The sequence below is a fragment of the Giraffa tippelskirchi genome, chromosome 2 (genome assembly GCF_054371585.1).
Source record: "Giraffa tippelskirchi isolate mGirTip1 chromosome 2, T2T-mGirTip1v1.2.pri, whole genome shotgun sequence".
In the NCBI taxonomy this organism is placed as follows: domain Eukaryota; kingdom Metazoa; phylum Chordata; class Mammalia; order Artiodactyla; family Giraffidae; genus Giraffa; species Giraffa tippelskirchi.
In genome coordinates, this window is record NC_137276.1 from 196,450,183 (window position 1) to 196,471,355 (window position 21,173).

At 37.3% G+C, this 21,173-nt stretch overlaps 1 protein-coding gene and 1 non-coding gene across 7 annotated transcripts in view; one reads left to right on the top strand and one right to left on the bottom strand.

Moving 5' to 3' along the window:
- Positions 1 to 21,173, bottom strand: part of HTR1F (5-hydroxytryptamine receptor 1F) — a 125,056-nt gene that overhangs the window by 48,250 nt on the left and 55,633 nt on the right. The window contains exon 3 of one of the 6 annotated variants that reach the window (XR_014071472.1): positions 6,422 to 7,493. The exons of the other annotated variants lie outside the window; for them this stretch is intronic. The gene's annotated coding sequence lies outside the window, so the exon portion shown is untranslated. Of the gene's footprint in view, positions 1 to 6,421; positions 7,494 to 21,173 lie in introns of those variants that run through there. 6 annotated transcript variants of the gene reach the window in all.
- On the top strand, positions 7,780 to 7,851 carry TRNAG-ACC (transfer RNA glycine (anticodon ACC)). The gene has a single exon. It is a non-coding gene; the product is annotated as a tRNA-Gly (tRNA).

The following is a 21,173-nucleotide window of genomic DNA, read 5'->3' on the forward strand; positions in this document are numbered from 1 at the left end:
TTGAAAGCAAAATACATCTATTTTTAAGCAATATTTTTTTTCTTTCAATTTTTTTTTGGCTGCACTGCACAGCATGTGGGAAATTAGTTTCAAAACAGAGACTGAACCCCTGCATTGGAAGCATGGAGTTTTAGCCACTGAACTGCCAGGGAAGTCCCAAGATACCTCCCTATTTTTAGCACAGTCCTTCCAGTAATGAAAATTTCAAATTACTCTGAATAAAAAAAAGACAATATTGTGATAGCATTAATATTATTTTGGTAACAAAAGTAATTGTATTAAATAATACTATAAACTGCTGATATTAAAATACAAGTTTCAGCTCAATCTGAGCTGTACAACTCATTGAATTTTTACACATGCTTGGTGGGCTACAGTCCATGGGGTCATAAAAGAGTCAGACATGACTTAGTTGGGGCTTCTCTGGTGGCTCAGTGGTAAAGAATCCGCCTACCAATGCAGGAGACACGAATTCAATTCCTGGATCAGGAAGACACACTGGTGAGGAAAATGGCAACTCACTCCAGTATTCTTGCCTGGGAAATCCCATGGACAGAGGAGCCTGGTGGGCTACAGTCCACAGGATCACAGTCAGATAGAACTTAGTGATTAAACAAACAAAAAACCACATCTGTGTAACCACATCCCAGGTAAGATGTACACAGAAGACTCCAGCACCCTAGAAGTTTCCTTCTCAGTCCGTAATTCCTTCAAGGATAATCACTGTTTTTTGAATTCTGTCACCATTATTTGAGTTTATTTGTTCTTGAACTTCATAAAAATGGAATTAAGCAGAATATACTCTTGTGTATGGTAGCTATCACTTAGCATAATGTCTGTGAGACTCATCCATTCATTAGTGGATCAGTAATTCTTTTTTTAAATTGCTCTGTGGATTCCATTGTATACTGTACGACTAATTGACCCTTTTAAATGTTGAAGAACATTTCGGATATTCTAGATTTGGTTGTTGTAAATAAAGCTGTCATGAACATTCTGTCAGCTTCAATTGGCACCTGCCAACTAGTAATATCTTTACAAGGATTAAATCGTGCTGCTGCACTGCTGATTTTCAACACCCCTTGAAAGGAGTTCAGAGTGTAGAGCAGAAATGAAGCACTTGATGGTTGCGAAAAAGCTGGCAGGACAGGTCTTCAGACAGTTACATATTTTCAGGAGTTGATTTTACAAGCCCAATTCTTGTATCTTCTCCTATCTAGACAAGCACTAAAATTGTTCATGATGACAGCTGTTTCTTATGACTAGCAGAAAGCTTCACCAGACTAGCAGAAACCTTCTGGAAAAATATGTGCTTGACTGCATGTAAATCACAAATATACCAACCTTCCCCACTGCCTCTTTGGGGCAGTTCCTCAGAGTTATCTGAGGTGCTGTCTCCCAGGCTGCAGTCCTCATTTTGCCTCAAATAAAACTTAGCTCGTAACTCTCATGCTGTGCATTTTTTAAGTTAACAATTAAAAAAAACTAGAATAAAAATAAAATATATATTTCATTTTAAAAGCGGTTTGAAGATACTCATTGAAAGAAATGCTTGAAAAAAAGCCCAAAGGTGTCCCCAGACTCAAAATATCCATGACCATTTTAAATACAACCATTAAATGATAAAATTAATGAATCAGAATACTTTGGGACAGAATAATATTATTTCTCTCCTTTTTACTCTTTCTCTAAATTTATCAGTATACATGTGAATTATCTTTATCCTTTTATCCATATTTATCAGAAGCATTCAACTTTTAGTGTAAATAAATATTTTAGAAAAGTTAGAAAAATTTTATTCATTTTATTCTTATCAAAAACAATTAACTATATACGTTCAACTACCATAGTGTAGTATGTTCTTTGGGTGGCAAGCTTACAGACTCTCTTATTTGATTATATTTTTTCAATAGTTTTCAAAAGTCTTAGGATTTAAACTAAGAACAAAATAAATCAATGGACTAGGAAAAATAAATTAGAGTGGGCCCTGCAGTTTTAGCTTCATCTCTCTCTCTCTTTTTTACTTTCTGTATCTATGAAAGTGAAAAAGTTAAAGTGAAATTCTCTCAGTCGTGTCCGACTCTGCGACCCCAGGTACTACACAGCCCATGGAATTCTCCAGGCCAGAATACTGGAGTGGGTAGCCTTTCCCTTCTCCAGGGTATCTTCCCAACCCAGGGATCGAACCCAGGTCTCTTGCATTGTGGGCAGATTCTTTACCAGCTGAGCTACAAGAGAAGTCCAAGAATACTGGACTGGGTAGCCTATCCCTTCTCCAGGGGATCTTCCCGACCCAGGAATCAAACCAGGGTCTCCTGCATTTCAAGTGGATTCTTTACCAACTGAGCTATCAGGGAAGCCCTAAGAAGAAAGGGAAGCCCTAAGGAGAACATCTCACTGACTTAAAAGGGTCAGTGAGATGCCAAGCTACCGAGAGATGGAGCCTGGTGGCAAGGAGCTGTGACATGAGTATGGAAGATAAGGTGCTACTCACACTCCTGGTCTTTTTTCTTGATGGTTTTTGGCTCCTTGTCAGTATTCTTCACATTGCTGTGTTTTTTGTTTTGTTTTGTTTGTATTTTAATTTGTGCTAGCCCTTCTACTGTCATTCAACACAAGTGTTGATTTTTGTGGATACTAGAGATAATCACTCAAGACCCATAAAATTAAACTCAAATCTACCAGATGGTTTACAGACAAGCAGTCAATTTTAAGGTAGAATTATAAAGTGCTGCTGCTGCTGCTAAGTCACTTCAGTTGTGTCTGACTCTGTGCGACCCCATAGATGGCAGCCCACCAGGCTCTCCCATCCCTGGGATTCTCCAGGCAAGAATATTGGAGTGGGTTGCTGTTTCCTTCTCCAATGCATGGGACTGAAAAGTGCAAGTGAAGTTGCTCAGTCGTGTCCGACTCCTAGCGACCCCATGGACTGCAGCCTACCAGGCTCCTCCGTCCATGGGATTTTCCAGACAAGAGTACTGGAGTGGGTTGCCATTGCCTTCAAAGAACTTTTAACAAGTGATATTAATACAGTGCTTTTCAGTTTACAATGGTCTTTCACGTTCTCTCATTTGAATCTCAGCAGAGTTCTAAAAATCCTTCTCATATACAGAGGAATAAACTGAAGCTCAACAGAGGTAAATAAATTGCCGAAGGTATTAATTAGTTAGTAGGAGCAACTTCCTCAGCTTGTAATGAGCATATAGTAAATAGTTGTTGAAATCTTAATCAAAGTGGGGAAATAAAACAAGATTTCTGATTCCAACTCTTTTCTATTACATTTGGTTTCATTTTTAGAAAAAAATTACTGACTTTTTTTATTTCTAAGACCTAACTTTACTGTTGGTGCACCAATAAAACTTTGTAATTCTTGTGATAAGAGTCTCCAAAACTTTTATGCTCAGATGCAATCTTAATATTATCATCTGAAGATTACGGTTTATTTTGGATTTCAGATCAGAGTATTTAAGGTATGTAGAGGGCACACCTACCAAGTGTCCATTAAAGATGAGCTTTCAGCAATTCTCGCTAGTAAAGTAATGCTCAAAATTCTCCAAGCCAGGCTTCAACAATACATGAACCATGAACTTCCAGATGTTCAAGCTGGTTTTAGAAAAGGCAGAGGAACCAGAGATCAAATTGCCAACATCCGGTGGATCATCGAAAAAGCAAGAGAGTTCCAGAAGAACATCTATTTCTGCTTTATTGACTATGGAAAGCCTTTGACTGTGTGGATCACAATAAACTGTGGAAAATTCTTAAGAGACGGGAATACCAGACCATCTGATCTGTCTCTTGAGAAACCTGTATGCAGGTCAGGAAGCAACAGTTAGAACTGGACATGGAACAACAACAGACTGGTTCCAAATAGGAGAAGGAGTACATCTAAGGCTGTATATTGTCACCCTGCTTATTTAACTTCTATGCAGAGTACATCATGAGAAACACTGGGCTGGAAGAAACACAAGCTGGAATCAAGATTGCCGGGAGAAATATCAATAACCTCAGATATGCAGATGACACCACCCTGATGGCAGAAAGTGAAGAAGAACTAAAGAGCCTCTTGATGAAGGTGAAGGAGGAGAGTGAAAAAGTTGGCTTAAAGCTCAAAGTTCAGAAAACTAAGATCATGGAATCTGATCCCATCACTTCATGGGAAATAGATGGGGAAACAGTGGAAACAGTGGCAGACTTTATTTTTTTGGGATCCAGAATCACTGCTGATGGTGATTGCAGCCATGAAATTAAAAGACGCTTACTCCTTGGAAGGAAGGTTATGACCAACCTAGATAGCATATTGAAAAGCAGAGACATTACTCTGCCAACAAAGGTCCATCTAGTCAAGGCTATGGTTTTTCCAGTGGTCATGTATGGATGTGAGAGTTGGACGGTGAAGAAAGCTGAGCGCTGAAGAATTGATGCTTTTGAACTGTGGTGTTGGAGAAGACGCTTGAGGGTCCCTTGGACTGCAAGAAGATCCAACCAGTCCATCCTAAAGGAGATCAGTCCTGGGTGTTCATTGGAAGGACTGATGTTGAAGCTGAAACTCCAATATTTTGGCCACCTCATGCGAAGAGTTGACTCATTGGAAAAGACCCTAATGCTGGGAAGGATTGAGGGCAGGAGGAGAAGGGGACGACAGAGGATGAGATGGTTGGATGGCATCACCAACTAGATGGACATGGGTTTGGGTAAACTCCGGGAGTTGGTGATGGACAGGGAGGTCTGGCGTGCTGTGATTCATGGGGTTGCAAAGAGTTGGACACAACTGAGTGACTGAACTGAACTCAGCAATTCAGATTAGCTGAATTGTCCAGAGACAGAACTATGCCCAGAGCTAGACCAATCAGACACTCTTCTCCAGGATACCTGAATATTTGAAATGAGAGATACAGAGACCAGAAAAGTTTGGTGGTTGAGGCCTGTTGATGGCAGTGGTCTAGAGAGCAGATTCATGAGGATCTCAGAGCTGCCTTAGTTTCTGATGTGGTCATTCTTTCTTGGTTTTTGTGAAATATCGCAGTATCCAAATATGCTTTCTGGCCAAATTGCTATGATTAATTTCTGTTGATTGAAACCCAAAGAATCTGAATCAGTAGAATATGGTAGAAAGTGCATTGAGTGTGTAGGGTATCTGGGTTCAAGTACAGAATATCATTTCATATATGAAAGATGTTAAGAGTTGGGAAAGACTAAAAAAACAGCAACCAGGGAGACTCTTCCTTGCCCTCTCTGACACCACGTCCTCATTGACACATCAAAGTCAGAAACAGGAAGTCACTCTGCCCTGATGCAGGACCACTGCATTTTCTCTACCAGTAAAGTGCCAGGTGCCACACGCTTCTTGTTCACGGCCATTGTTTACTGCTGTACTCACTACAGCCACCAACACTCTATGAATGGGAACCACCTTAACCGTTGAGCCTTGCTTCTAGACCATAGCTGATTCCTGTTAGAGTTGAGCTCTCACTCAACAAATCTAAAATTCATCATGCCTCACATCCCTGTTCATCTCCAGCTGACAAGGCAATATAAAAAGTTAAGATGTTTAATTTCTCTGAACTCATACACTGCAATCTTGCCAATAAAAATGGATGTGTTATCACATTATCACCAATAGAGCTGCTCTGAGAAGCTGTTGGACTCAGTTCTTTTTCACTCTTAGCTTTCTTAGCAACAGGATTACATGGAAACTGATATGTTCCTTCACACACAAAATATATACTTCCTCTCGCTCTTTACAATTTAATGTTATCTTTTTCTTTTCCTGTTGAGTAGTGGTCTTGCCTGGTTTCTGGGTTTATTATCTTTCAGGAGAGATGGTAAGCTGATAAAAGACAAAGGGCATAAACAGAAGAATAAATGGACTGAAATGGAAACAAAGTGAGGAGAGTCAAAACCTATGGAAGACAGTTCATTTCAGGAATGTTTCTAGTCAGTAGTAAGATTACATATGCACCCTGGCAAACAGCAGGATTTGTTTCTGGTATATGGATTGACTCCGTACAAGTGAGTGGTGTTCCTACAAGTGAAAATATTTACTTTAGGGATACAAAAAATTAGATTTAATCATGAAATGTAAAAAAGTATATGGACGAGTGATCCTAAATCACCTAAAGTATTACTTAGATCTGCTACAGCCATTCAAATAAAGCATATTCAATTCACAAATTTCATTATACAGCCATATGTATAATTAATTAGAAGTAAATGAGGATTATATGAACTACTTATATGTGTGCATGGTTAGTCAATCTGTCATGTCCAACTCTTGGTGACCCCTATGGACTGCAACCTGGCAAACACCTGTCTGTGGGATTATCCAGGCAAGAATACTGGAGTGGGTTGCTATTTCCTCTTCCAGAGAACTACTGATATAATTACTACTGATATAGATAAACACAATTTGTGGCACAAAAAGTGATTTTACAAAATAATTTATTCAGAAACTAGTAGACATTATATATTTCATGATTACCTTTGATACAAAGTTTTTAAAACATGCTTTAAAATTAATGCACTATAGAATCACCATCTGTAAAATTCTTTAACTGATATGTTAATGTGTTGTCAGTTCACTGAAGACCTATTTGCTATTCACTGTTCCCTGTCTTAAATACTTGTATATGCAGTATCTAGCACTGTGCTTTATACAGGGTAGGCATCAATGAACTTCTGTTGCATAATTAGCAAATGCAGTAATCCAGTCACAATGTTTGCAAATCCCAATTTGTATTTGTACAAATAGCACAAATGGTTGGAAAGGAGAAATCAGAAAAAACTTGCAGAAAAAAGGTTCATATTTATTTTTGCCTTTTCTTATTCAAAGAACAATTACTTTTATAAAATGTGGCATTGGGGAGCCTGATTTTTCTATGAAACATTGTCTGGGTCTACTTTACACGCGATTCTTTTCACTGGTAACATTCAAAATATAAACTGCTAAATGGATTTTTTAAATTTCAACAAACCATTTTCACAAATAAGAGGAAGACAAATAAATATTTCCTGTAATGGACGTGAAGGATCTTGTGTTCCCTTTCTTTCATAGTCTTTTCTTACCCATACTAAGAAATTATTGTCTTTTTATCATTCAGCTGTATTTTAGGCACTTGCTTTAACTATTAATTTATTTCCTTTGCAGGCCCACCAGTGACAATGTGCTCTTTTAAGAGTTATACCATATACCCATGGTACTCATTTTCTGCTTGACAGGACAGAACCTTTGAATTTGGGTAAGACTTCTGACTGTCATTTTTCTCTTTTATCTTCTAGTAAAAGCAATGACCAAATCTACTATTGCCCTCCTGGCTGTCACTTCACCCAGTTGTTGAGTTTAACTCTAGGCCATTTAAACTAGCTTGTTTCATAGTAGATCCTACAGGAAAATATTTAACTGAGTAATCTTCAGAATCTTCAGGAGACAGTAGTGCTGGGAAAATACATTTCTGCGAATTCCTTGGTGGTACAGTTGTTAAAACTCAGCACAGGGCCTGGGTTCAATGCAGTGTGGCCAAAAAAAAAAGAGGAAAAATCTTTTGTTAGACAGCTATGGGTAACAACACTTTTCCTATGTGACACAAGATTTTTCTCCACTTCATAAAAGTTAGTAATATGAACCCCAAGTGAACATAGTGACAATGCATATTACTGGAGAGGTCAATGAATCTTTTCTATTTTAAAGATCTTTCACCGTATAAAATCAACTGGAAAATATGTGAGTAATATTTAAGTTGGGAGAGTAACAGAAAACAAATCAATGTTACCTCAATAATGACTTCCCTGGTGGCTCAGATGGTAAAGCATCTGACTACCAAGCGGAAGACCCAGGTTCAATCCCTGGGTGGGGAAGATCTCCTGGAGAAGGAAATGGCAACCCATTCCAGTATTCTTGCCTGGAAAATCCCACAGACGGAGCAACGTGGTAGACTACATACAGTCCACGGGGTCGCAAAGAGTCGGACACGACTGAGCGACTTCACTTCACCTTCAATAATATATGTTTCATAATCTCTTTGAAATGTAATATGTAATAGGTGTTGTTATTGTTGTTGTTTAGTGACTAACTCGTGTCCGACTCTTTGTGACTCCATGGACTGTAGCCCACCAGGCTCCTGTGTCTATGGGATTTTCCAGGCAAGGGTACTGGAGTGGGTTGCCATTTCCTTCTCCAGGGGATCTTCCCGACCCAGGGATCAAACCTGCATCACCTCCACTGCAGGCAGATTCTTTACCACTGAGCCACCAGGGAAGTGGCAGTCTAAAATACAAGAGTTAATGAGAAATATTTTATCAAAGGAGGTCCACAGAATAGGGAACATGTAAACAAATTAATAATTAGAATGTTATCAGTGTTTTTTGATAAAGAGAAAAATAAAGGCTATTGCAGCAATAGGAGAGGTACCTACCTGAGGCTGTGCTGATAAGTGTGAGGCAAGAAAGATATTGTTCCCAGAAAAGTTTCGCCTATATACACATCCTAATTTTATCTGCTGACTGAAGTCAAGTATCTGGTTAATCTGAAGTTCCTGTTGAACTTGAGAGTCAGCAATGAGTCACCTGTAGGGAGGACCTTTTAAGGGAATTGTGCACATAACATCCAAGGCTCAACTACACACAGAAGATCTATCAATGCCAATTTAATCCACATTTAGATACTCTCATTTCAGTAATGTCAAAGGAGTATGAATCTGAATATCTGAATAACTGTATTGCTGTGTAAGGCACTCATAAAAGCTCATGCCTTAAAATATAAAATGAATGTATCGTGGTTTTTGAGAAATCAAAGAATAAATATTTCAAGTTAAAATTTTCACAACCTTCTGGAACTTGCCTTGCATATAAATTACATAAATATTAGTTACACATATTACATTTGTTCTGTGTCAAATTACCAGCAAAAACTCAATTCTTATGATAAATTATAATCTCTTTACATGAAAGAGTATAAGTTAAAACCAATCAATATATACTTAAACACTAGGTATTCTGTCATTTTCTATTTTGATAGAAGCTGTTAACATAACAAAAAGAAATATGTCCTGATATGTTATACTGACTTAAACCCAGCATTAGATACCTTCTATTGGTGGGGTACCTTCAAACACGATAGATAAACTTACCTTTTCAGAATAACAATGAAAAACTCAGTTGTGTACTTAATGCAGGATTTCCTCAAAGACCAAGTATTGAGCTACAGAAAATACTGTGTAAGATAGTAAATTAAAACCAAAGGAAATGTATAATCAGAAAACAAAGATGAGAAGCAGGAGGGAATGGTATCATTTCAATATGGCAGTTTCAAGTTGTAATAGGTGCCAAAAGGAATTGGAATCAAAAAAGGATCACTGAAGTATTGAGAAAAGAGAAAAAGGTATAACATTTAAGACAATAATATTAATATGCATATGAAGGATGAGCAGGAATATAAGTTAGATTTTAAGACATTAAAAGACTATTTACATAGAAAATTATTATAGCCAACATAGACTAGAATCTTTGGCAAGGAGTGTGGCACAGATCATAGCAACCACAAAATATTCATCTCCCTCCTAATTCTACCTGCTGCTACTGCTGCTGCTGCTAAGTCACTTCAGTCGTGTCCAACTCTGTGCGACCCCATAGACGGCAGCCCACCAGGCTCCACCGTCCATGAGATTCTCCAGGCAAGAACACTGGAGAGGGTTGCCATTTCCTTCTCCAATGCATGAAAGTGAAAAGTGAAAGTGAAGTCGCTCAGTCATGTCCGTCTCTTCGCGACCCCTTGGACTGCAGCCTACCAGGCTCCTCCGTCCATGGGATTTTCCAGGCAAGAGTACTGGAGTGCTTTGCCATTGCCTTCTCCGTAATTCTACCTAAAAGACTGTATTTCCAGGCTGCATTTGCAGGTCAGTAAATTCACAGGACCAAGTTCTGGCCAATGAGATACAACAGTGTTGTGAGGAATTTCCTGGATGAACCATGAAGGCTGACTGAAGAAAGCTGGTTGGGCTATTCTGTCATTTTTCCTTTTTCTCCAGCTTCAAGTCTTGGTGCCAGTGCAATGACTCAAGTTATAGTAGCTATCCTAGGCCAACATGGTGATCTTGAAGATACAACCTTAAACTAAGAAAGGCAGAACAGAACAGACTTGAACCAGGATTCCTGAAGACACTATGGATCTTCCATCCTGGACCTAGATTTCATGCTCAGCTTCTTTTACATAAAAAAATAAACTTCTCCATGCTTATGGAAATCTTTTTTTTTTTTTAATTTCCGTTTCATGCAGCTGAATTTAACCCTTTTGACAGAGACTGATTCTGTATCTCCAGGGCTCTTGAATTTCTTTTTATTTTTACTTTAGAAAAAAAAATTTTGGTTATGCCATGTGACATATAGGATCTTAATTCCCTGACCAGAGATTGAACCCACATTCCCTAAAAATGGAAATGTGGAGTATTAACTATTGGACCTCCAGGGAAATCCCCAGAGATCTTGAATTTCTATAGTGTCTACCACTAGTAGGCTTCTACAGGGAAAAAGAAAGGGAAAATATGATTTGATGCAATGAATCCTTTAAACACGTATCAATAAACTGTTCCACTTTTAAGTCAAGCAGATGAAGCATATCATGAATGCCAATCTGCTTGTTTTTTTTTTCCCGTTAGTGAATGTACACATGGTCTTGAAGAAAGTTCCTGTATCTACAGACTGACCAGAGGTATTCTGAAGCAAACAAGTTAGGTTGTACTGTGGCTATGCATAAATGACAAAATTTCTATGTCTTAAAATAAAATTTCTTGCTCTCTGTACATGGCAAACACGGGTTGATGATGGGCCCTTTTCCATGTAGTCACTCTATACCATAAGAAAAGTTTTGGTTTTTTGCAAGAAGGGAAGAATGAGTTGGATAGTTGGGCACCAGTATTTACTGCTGATGATATACATCTCCCCTCATATTTAATTTGTCAGAACTAGTTATATGGCCATGATTAATGTCAAAGGTATGGAAGTATAGACTTCCTCAAACCCAGAAACAAACGAGAACCAAATATTGGGAAACATGAGTGGTATTCACTACCCTACTAAAATGTAAAAGAATCTATGTGAAAACTTTCAATGCACAATAATAATGTTTTTACCTTTTGGTCACAAAATTTCACTATAATTAATTCAATTTCTTTGGAAAGATTTTCCACCAGAAAGAAAAAATAAAAGAGTTTCAGATGATAATGTCTATAAGACTAATCTCTCTTTTGGCAGGTGTGAGGTAATTTGACTGAGATACAACAAGTCTCTTTGCTTGAGAAGATGAGACTGAATCTTAAAGATCAGCAAACACCCACATGTTCATTCATCCATTTATTTAGCAGACACAGATGGAGCATCTGTTAAGCACAGTTCAGATAAAACCTACTAAAACGAGGGCATAGTGAGAAAGGTTTGAGAAGGGAAATGGGCATGATTCTAAATATTTTTAGAATTCTCTCTCAAAATATAATTTTATTTGGAATATAGCAATTACATCATAGCCTCCAAATACCTTTACGTTTTCAGATAGCTCTTGGAAATTTATTATATCATCATGATTAAAATACTTCTGTGACATTTATTCCAATTGGAGAATTTAAAAAAAAGAATATATTTGAGTAAACAAATAAGATTTCTCCATGGATAAGCTCTGAAGAAGACTTTCTTGACCAGCTGACACTAGCTAGCTACACAAACATTTTGAAATAATATAATTATGTGACTATTTTTCACCATATTCAAGCATTTTAATTCAAGAGTCATCAATCTAATTTATTTCCTTAGAATGTTATATACTGAGCTGCTCTAAATATTACTGAACCATAATCTCTTATAAAAGGTTCACAGCAATATAAGGCAACATTTTTAAATAACTTGAGGAAAAAATCTATGATGGGAAGTATGTCAATAAGGAAATTGCCAATTATGTGTTTATGTTCTAAATGTGTTGGTGTAACATTTTTGGATTTATTTGAAAAAGTATTTTTCCAAATTCTGGTTATTTCTTTAGGATAGATGACTCAAAATAAAAATATTAGTTCAAAAAGTATAAACACAAATTTAAAACAGTAAATTCAACATAGTTTCAAAGTGCTTCCAGAAATATACTAATTTACACTCCAATATACTACCAGTATATTAATAACTCTTCATTTTAGTTTAAAAATCTTGTCAAAATTATTCTATTTCTTTGCTATTTTCCCACCGCTTTTATGCTAAAAAACTCTTTCTCTTTTCAGAAACCACATTATTTATTTATATTTTTTCTAGTGATTATAATTTTGTTTTACTCTTACTTTTCATCTATTAATAATTTACTAATATTTACTTTATTCATTCCTTTTTCCTGCACAGTTTTAAACCTAGAATAGACCTTTCTCACAGTAGATATGATATAAATATTTCTAGTATAAATGATCAATACATTTGTTTTTACCTTTAAAACATGAATGTGGTATGGCTTAACAGGATCTTCCAAATCAATTTTGTTTTAAACAACTGATTATTTTTTATTATAAAGCACAGTTACATTTTTTATTTGTGTTCAAACCACTTGATTAAGAATGTAATTAACTCTTCATTCCTACTAATTAAAACCGTTAACAGTCCAGTTTGCCAAGTAATATTATTAGTAGACTGTCAACAGAAAAACACTTTTATTTCAAAACTGAATGTGAGAAAACAACTTTGGCATAGCATTCCTACAATAACTTATTCAATAGCTATTATTTCTAGTTCCTGGAAAGTAGTTGCTTTTTACAAAGCATACAGTTTGATATCAATACAGATACCAAAGGACAGGCAAGTTTCATAAGACCCTATAAATAAACAGCTTCAGTGAGTGCTACCGCTACCCAGAAAAATGCTTTTATGCAAAGGCACATTTAATACTGTGCTTCCCCTCTTTCAAAGAAGTGTTGGTCCCTGACCCAGTTCTTGGATGTCTTTTCTCTCTATGTGTATTCACCCCTTGGTGATTCATTTTATGTCTTTTATTTTTTTTTATCATGCATGTATATGTCCTGATGACTTTTAAGTTTTTATCTCCAGATTTTTTCCTCAGGATTTCATACTTATACACAACTATTCACTCAATATCTCTCCGTGGATGTCTGATATACATCTCAAACTTAACACGTCCAAGTTCAAATTCCTATTTTTCATTCTCTCCAAACTTGCTTGTCTTGTTGTCTTCTGTGTCTTAGTGGCAACTCTGTCCTAGTTGTTCTAGATAAAACCCTAAGGCGCTCCTCAGCTCCTTGTGCTTTGTATTTACTACATCAGCAAATTCTATCGGTTCTAACTTTAAGATACATTCAGAAATGAGCCCTCACTATCTCTTCCATAATCTCTCCAGTCCACAACTCCATTATCTCCTGCCCAGGTTAATGTTATAGTCTTCTCATTGCTTTCCTTGCTTCAGTCCTTGCCACATCAATCCAGGAGAGTGAGCCTGCTGAAACATAAGTCAGATCATGCCCTCCATCATTGCGAACCTCCAATGACTCTCTACCTTAAGTAAAAGCTGAAGCCAGAACAATGGTCGAAAAACCTACTCCCAGGTATCTATGTGGCCTAGTCTCTGACAACTCTCCCCACTCTCACCTACTTGGCACAAGCTACATGGGCCCCTTTGCTATTTTCTGGGCAGAGACAGGGAATGCACTGTTTACTTGCCCTGTCTTTAAGAATCCTTTCCCATACATCTGCATAACTTAATTTCCATTGCCTCCTTCCAGTTTTGTTCAAATGGCATCCTCTCAGTGAGGCATTCTCTGACTCTGCTAAACTTAGACTACTCCCTATCTTCCTTCTTTTTTTCTTTATACCATTTTTATCACCACCAAAATACTACACAATGAAGTTATTTATTTTGCTTTATACATGCCTTTTTGCACACATGTAAGACCGATGTGGACAGGAATTTTCATTTATTTGATTCAGTGATGGATCCCATGCATCTATAAATGACATGCGTGCGTGCTTGTGCCAAGTCTCTTCAGTCACATCTGACTCTTTGTAACCCTTTGGACTGTAGCCCACCAGGCACCTCTGTTCAGGGGATTCTCCAGGCAAGAATATTGGAATGGTTTGCCATGTACTCTCTTACAGGGGACCTTCCCCACCCAGGGATGGAACCCGCGTCTCTTATGTCTCCTGCATTGGCAGGCAGGTTCTTTACCACTAGTGTCACCTGGGAAATCTGTAAATGATATACTAATTCTTAATCCAAATGTTTGTATTAGGCAATTTAAACTGTTCAAAAAATATAAAACAATTTACTTCTTCTCTGTGAGCTTTAATTTTTATAAATATTCAACCAAGTCCTTTGTAAATTAATAGGCAGTCAGCTGGTTCCCATTTTATTAGAAGTAAAATAAAAGTTAAGAAACTGGTTACCACAGTCATCAAGACACTATGGTACTGGCACAAAGATAGAAATATAGATCAATGGAACAAAATAGAAAGCCCAGAGATAAACCCACGCACCTATGGACACCTTATCTTCGACAAAGGAGGCAAGAATATACAATGGAGAAAAGACAATCTCTTTAACAAGTGGTGCTGGGAAAACTGGTCAACCACTTGTAAAAGAATGAAACTAGAACACTTCCTAACACCATACACAAAAATAAACTCAAAATGGATTAAAGATTTAAACATAAGACCAGAAACTATAAAACTCCTAGAGGAAAACATAGGCAAAACACTCTCCGACATAAATCACAGCAGGATCCTCTATGACCCACCTCCCAGAATATTGGAAATAAAAGCAAAAATAAACAAATGGGACCTAATTAAAATTAAAAGCTTTTGCACAACAAAGGAAACTATAAGCAAGGTGAAAAGACAGCCTTCAGAATGGGAGGAAATAATAGCAAACGAAGCAACAGACAAACAATTAATCTCAAAAATATACAAGCAACTCCTGCAGCTGAATTCCAGAAAAATAAACGACCCAATCAAAAAATGGGCCAAAGAACTAAACAGACATTTCTCCAAAGAAGACATACAGATGGCTAACAAACACATGAAAAGATGCTCAACATCACTCATTATTAGAGAAATGCAAATCAAAACCACAATGAGGTACCATTTCACACCAGTCAGAATGGCTGCTATCCAAAAGTCTACAAGCAATAAATGCTGGAGAGGGTGTGGAGAAAAGGGAACCCTCTTACACTGTTGGTGGGAATGCAAACTAGTACAGCCACTATGGAGAACAGTGGGGAGATTCCTTAAAAAACTGGGAATAGAACTGCCATATGACCCAGCAATCCCACTGCTGGGCATACACACCGAGGAAACCAGAATTGAAAGAGACGCGTGTACCCCAATGTTCATCGCAGCACTGTTTACAATAGCCAGGACATGGAAGCAACCTAGATGTCCATCAGCAGACGAATGGATAAGGAAGCTGTGGTACATATACACAATGGAATATTACTCAGCCATTAAAAAAATGCATTTGAATCGTTCTATTGAGATGGATGAAACTGGAGCCCATTATACAGAGTGAAGTAAGCCAGAAAGAAAAACATCAATACAGTATACTAATGCATATATTTGGAATTTGAAAGATGGTAACGATAACCCTATATGAGAGACAGAATAAGAGACACAGATGCATAGAACAATCTTATGGACTCTGAGGGAGAAGGTGAGGGGGGGACGTTCTGGGACAATAGCATTGAAACATGTATATTATCATATGTGAAACAGAACACCATTCCATGTTCGATGCATGAGACAAATGCTTAGGGCTGGGGCAATGGGATGACCCAGAGGGATGGGATGGGGAGGGAGGTGGAGGGGGGTTCAGGATGGGGAATACATGTAAACCCATGGCTGATTCATGTCAATGTATGGCAAAAACTACTACAATATTGTAAAGTAATTAGCCCCCAACTAAAATAAATAAATTTATTAAATTGAAAAAAAAAAAAAAAGAAACTGGCTACCAACAACAGGTAAGTGTAAACATTTTTGAAAAGCTGTGTTAATAAGAGGATTCTGGTAGTATTTGTAGTGATCAAAGAAAAGTACACCTAAAATATACCATGGTATATTAATAATATTGATGACATAAAAACTTGGGGCATTTCCTCCTTTATATCTGAGATTAGAAAATAAATTGTTTTGATATTCTTAGTACATTACTTGGCTTGGATAGCACTGTGAAATGGCAATGTTTATTTGTGATATTTATTAATTTTGATAAATGAAAAATTTGTAAGGTTGAGGAGGACCATAGACAATAAAAATTAATTCTGTCACGGAAAACTTAATGTCAGTACTTACTTTATGGGGCATATTTAAGTATATTCCATGTCTTGTTTCTTACAGCAAATCTTGTTACAATTTCAGATCAAGAGGCATAGTTCCCTTGTAAGAGACTGACCAGTTACTTCAGTAGGTAAAACATGCAGCGTAAGCAAATATCTTGTCTGAGAAACAGCTGTTAAATCAAGCTTTCAAATATCCAAACTTCAATTTTAAAAATATAATTTGAATTTCCCTGAGTTATCAGTAAGCAACATTACTTATATAAATAACTTCAATAGGCAAATAATTATAACTCAGAAGAATGAATAAAAATATTGTATTTATATAAATCAAAAGCACTTTTAAAAAAGGTAAATGGAAACAGTCTTCAAGAAAAAAAGAAGGTGATAAACTATCATATCTTAGTAGTAATACCAGCCAGCATAGCACATGATAGGTAGTAATTTCACATTTTTAAATTAAAAATAAATTCATCTCCATATCAGATTAATTTTTTTCTAGTAAAAACTAAAGGAGAAGGAAATGGCAACCCACTCCAGTATTCTTGCCTTGAGAATTCCATGGACAGAGAAGGCTGGCAGGCTACAGTCCATGGGGTCGCAAACAGTCAGACAGGACTGAGCGACTGAACTGAAGAGGATCCAAAATGGATATAAGTAGAAATAAGTTTTATGAACATTGCAAAGTTTTAAGCAATTATTTGCCTTCAGGTATACGTTTGAGGTTGTTTTAAAGTATATACTTAAAATTAGGAATAAATCTTATTTAACTGTGCAAAGAGCTGACCCATTTGAAAAGACCCTAATGTTGGGAAAGATTGAAGGCAGGAGGAGAAGGCGATGACAGAGGATGAGATGGTTAGATGGCATCACCGACTCAATGAACATGTGTTTGGGTAAACTCCAGGAGTTGGTGACGGACAGGGAGGCCTGGCGTGCTGCAGTTCATAAGGTCGCAAAGAGTCGGACACGAATGAGTGACTGAACTGAACTGAATATACTAGGTAACATCTTTAATTATTTTTGCTTCTGAGATGTCACAGAGACCAAACTTCTCATCAACTAAGACAGGTTTTGGATTATTGATCAGATAACACAAACCCTTTTAAAGGAGCATATTTATGATTACATTATATTACCTGGGTCTCTGCTTGATAGTTCAGGATATAGGGTTCATAAAAGGTAAGAACTACATATATTCTTTTTTTTTAATGGAGGAGAAAGAAAGAGTGGTTTCATTACTTTGCCTGGCAAAAGGGGAACACAGTAGGCTAGACACTCAAGAACTGTCCACTGCGCCGCCACAGTGAATAGGGAGAGGTTATATAGTCAGGCAGGTTTATGAGATAAGGATCAAGGCAGTAACAATCTTCATTCCTTCTGCAAAGTTTCAAAAGGGTGGGGTCGCTGACAAGATTAAAGTATATACAGGGTCTTAGGTGGTCCTCTCCGAAACTTGAGACTACATATATTCTAAACTTCCCATTAAAATCACAAGATCATCTTTGTCATAACTGTCTTTTTATAACTTGATACAAGGAAATGTTAAGGAGACTTTAAACTATTTTATTATTTCAATGAAATACAAGTTCTGTTTTTAACAGAGGTCCCTGGTATAAGACATGTGATCTAAATCCAAAGCTTATAATGTCTAAATCACAGTTAAATTATTAATCTCATTTTCATATCAGAAATTCATTTACCAGACTCAGCAGGCTGGCAATTACTCAGCACAATAGGTTTTCAGTTATTAAAAAATCAAATGGTAATTGTCAAACATCAAACATGGGCTCATTTAAAGGAAATAAGAAAACAACCAATTTTGCTGCAGTATGGATTATTAAACAGGAAAGCCTCATTTGTGAAGAACTTTTACACTAACATTTTCCTTGTAGCATCTCAAACCTAGATATATGTGACTTTTTTCACCTTCTACTCAATAAAAAACTTGTACTACTTTGGAGGAAAAAAGACAATTTTCTCTACTTAAAATTGTAACATTATATCTTTTATGTTTTATAAATGCCAAAGTCTTTTTGGAACAACCTAAAATCTAAAAATGAAATAGTCTTCCATTACAATTGGGGGATGACATATTTTAGGATGAAAAATATGAATCTTTTCATATTGTAAATTTAGTCATTCTATCTCCCTTAGGTCCTTCTAAAATAATAGTAACTGTAGATGCTAATACTTCCTGAGTGCTTATTTTGTACTAAGTACTGTGTTAAACACTTTAAGCTACATTATCTCATTTAATCTTTAAAACATCCTTGAAGAAACTACTTTTATTCTCCTATTTTATGCATGAAGATACTGAGTTATAAGGAATTTAAGAAACCAAGAAGGAATAGACTGCAGAGGCTATGCTCATAGCCAGAAAATGGCCTCCCAAGGATTGTCCATACCCCAATCCTTGGAAACTGTGAATATCTTTAAGTTACATGACAAAAGGGAATTAAGGTACCATATAGAAGTAAAGTTACTAGTCATCTGATCTTAAAAAAGGAAAATTTTTCTGGATTATATGGATGGGTCCAACGTAGTCACAGAGTCTTAAAATGTGGAAGAAGGAACCAGTCGAGTCAGTTTCAGATGATGCAATATGAGAAACACTAGACCAGCCATGGCTGGCTTTGAAAACAGAAAAGGGCCATGAGCCAAAAAAAATCAGATGGTTTCAAGATACTAAGAAAAAAAGAAAAAAAAAAAAAAGATGGGGTTGCTTGTACATTTTTGAGATTAATTCTTTGTCAGGCACTGGGATGAACCTGAGGGATGAGATGGGCAGGGAGGAGTGAGGGAGGTTCAGGATGGGGAACACATGTACACCCATGGCTGATTCATGTGAATGTATGGCAAAAACCACTACAATATTATAAAGTAATTAGCATCCAATTAAAATAAATAAATAAATTAAAAAGATGGGGGAGGGGGCTCCAGAAAGAAATGCAGTTTTGCTAACGCCTCTGTTTTATGTCACTGAGAACCATTTCGGACTTCTGATGTCCAGAACTGTAAGACAAATTTCCATTGTTTAACTCACTAGGCTTGTAGTAATTTTTTACAAAAGCCATAGAAATCTAATACAGATTTTGGTACTGGAAGTACAGCAGTGCTGTAATAAATCCTTAAAATGTAGAAGTGATCTTGGATTTGGGCAACGGATTAAGCCTGGAAAAATGTTCAGGAAATGTCTAAATTACCTTGACAGCTGATTAGTAAAAATATGTATGTTAATCACCTTGCTGTGCAGAGTACCTCATGAGAAACACTGGGCTGGAGGAAGCACAAGCTGGAATCAAGATTGCCGGGAGAAATATCCATAACCTCAGATATGCAGATGACACCACCCTTATGGCAGAAAGTGAAGAAGAACTAAAGAGCCTCTTGATGAAAGTGAAAGAGGAGAGTGAAAAAGTTGGCTTAAGGCTCAACATTCAGAAAACAAGGATCATGGCATCCAGTCCCATCACTTCATGGCAAACAGATGGGGAAACAGTGGAAACAGTGGCTGACTTTATTTTTCTGGGCTCCAAAATCACTGCTGATGGTGATTGCAGCCATGAAATTAAAAGACACTTACTCCTTGGAAGGAAAGTTATGACCAACCTAGATACCATATTAAAAAGCAGAGACGTTACTTTGCCAACAAAGGTCCATCAGTCAAGGCTATGGTTTTTCCAGTGGTCATGTATGGATGTAAGAGTTGGACTACAAAGAAAGTTGACTGCCGAAGAATTGATGCTTTGGAACTGTGGTGCTGGAGAAGACTCTTGAGAGTCCCTTGGACAGCAAGGACATCCAACCAGTCCATCCTAAAGGAGATCAGTCCTGGATGTTCACTGGAAGGACTGATGTTGAAGCTGAAACTCCAATACTTTGGCCACCTGATGCAAAGAGCTGACTCATTGGAAAAGATCCTGTTGCTAGGAAAGATTGAGGGCAGGAGACGAAGGGGACGACAGAGGATGAGATGGTTGGATGGCATCACGGACTCAATGGACATTGGTTTGGGTGGACTCTGGGAGTTGGTGATGGACAGGGAGGCCTGGAGTGCTACGGTTCATGGGGTCGCAAAGAGTCGGACATGACTGAGCGACTGAACTGAACTGAAGAAAACTCAGAAGGAAATAAGCAACATGTTATTGGAAACTGGAAAAAAAGGGGATTACAGTGGCAGAAAACTTAAGTAGAATTGTGTTCTGCAGTTATATAGAGAATAGAACTTGTAAGTAATGAACTCAAATATTTAGTTGAGAAGATTTCCAGTCCAATTACTGAATCTGTGGCCAGATTTCTTTTTGCTTCTTAGAGTAAAATGTGAGAGAACAGAGACACAACAATGACAAACTATTATACAAAAAGGATCAAGATTTTATGACTTGGGGCATTCTCCATCCATCCAGATTGCAACAGACACTAAAATTAAGACATTCACTGTCAGGAAAATGTGTTCTAGTAAAAAGAAAACAAGTGGGGATGTAGCTAGACAATCTTTTGCTAATGCTTCCAAAAAGATTTAAAGGTCATGGACTTCATTCACGTAAAAGGTTCTTTAAAAAGACTGTGTATGATTCAGATCCTTTCAGCCCTTCATGCATGTGTGCATGCTTAATCATGTCCAATTCTTTGCGATCCCACCAACTGTAGCCTGCCGGGCTTCTCTGTCCATGGAATTTTTTTTGGTAAGAATACTGGAGTGGGTTGCCATTTTCTCCTCCCGGGGATCTTCTTGACCCAGGGATCGAACCCATGTCACTCGTCTCCTGCATTGGCAAGCAGATTCTTTACCACTGAGTCACTTGGGAATCCCTTTAGCCATCTCAGCAGAAGATATGTTAGAGGAAGATGACATGTAGAGAAGTCAGAAAAAAC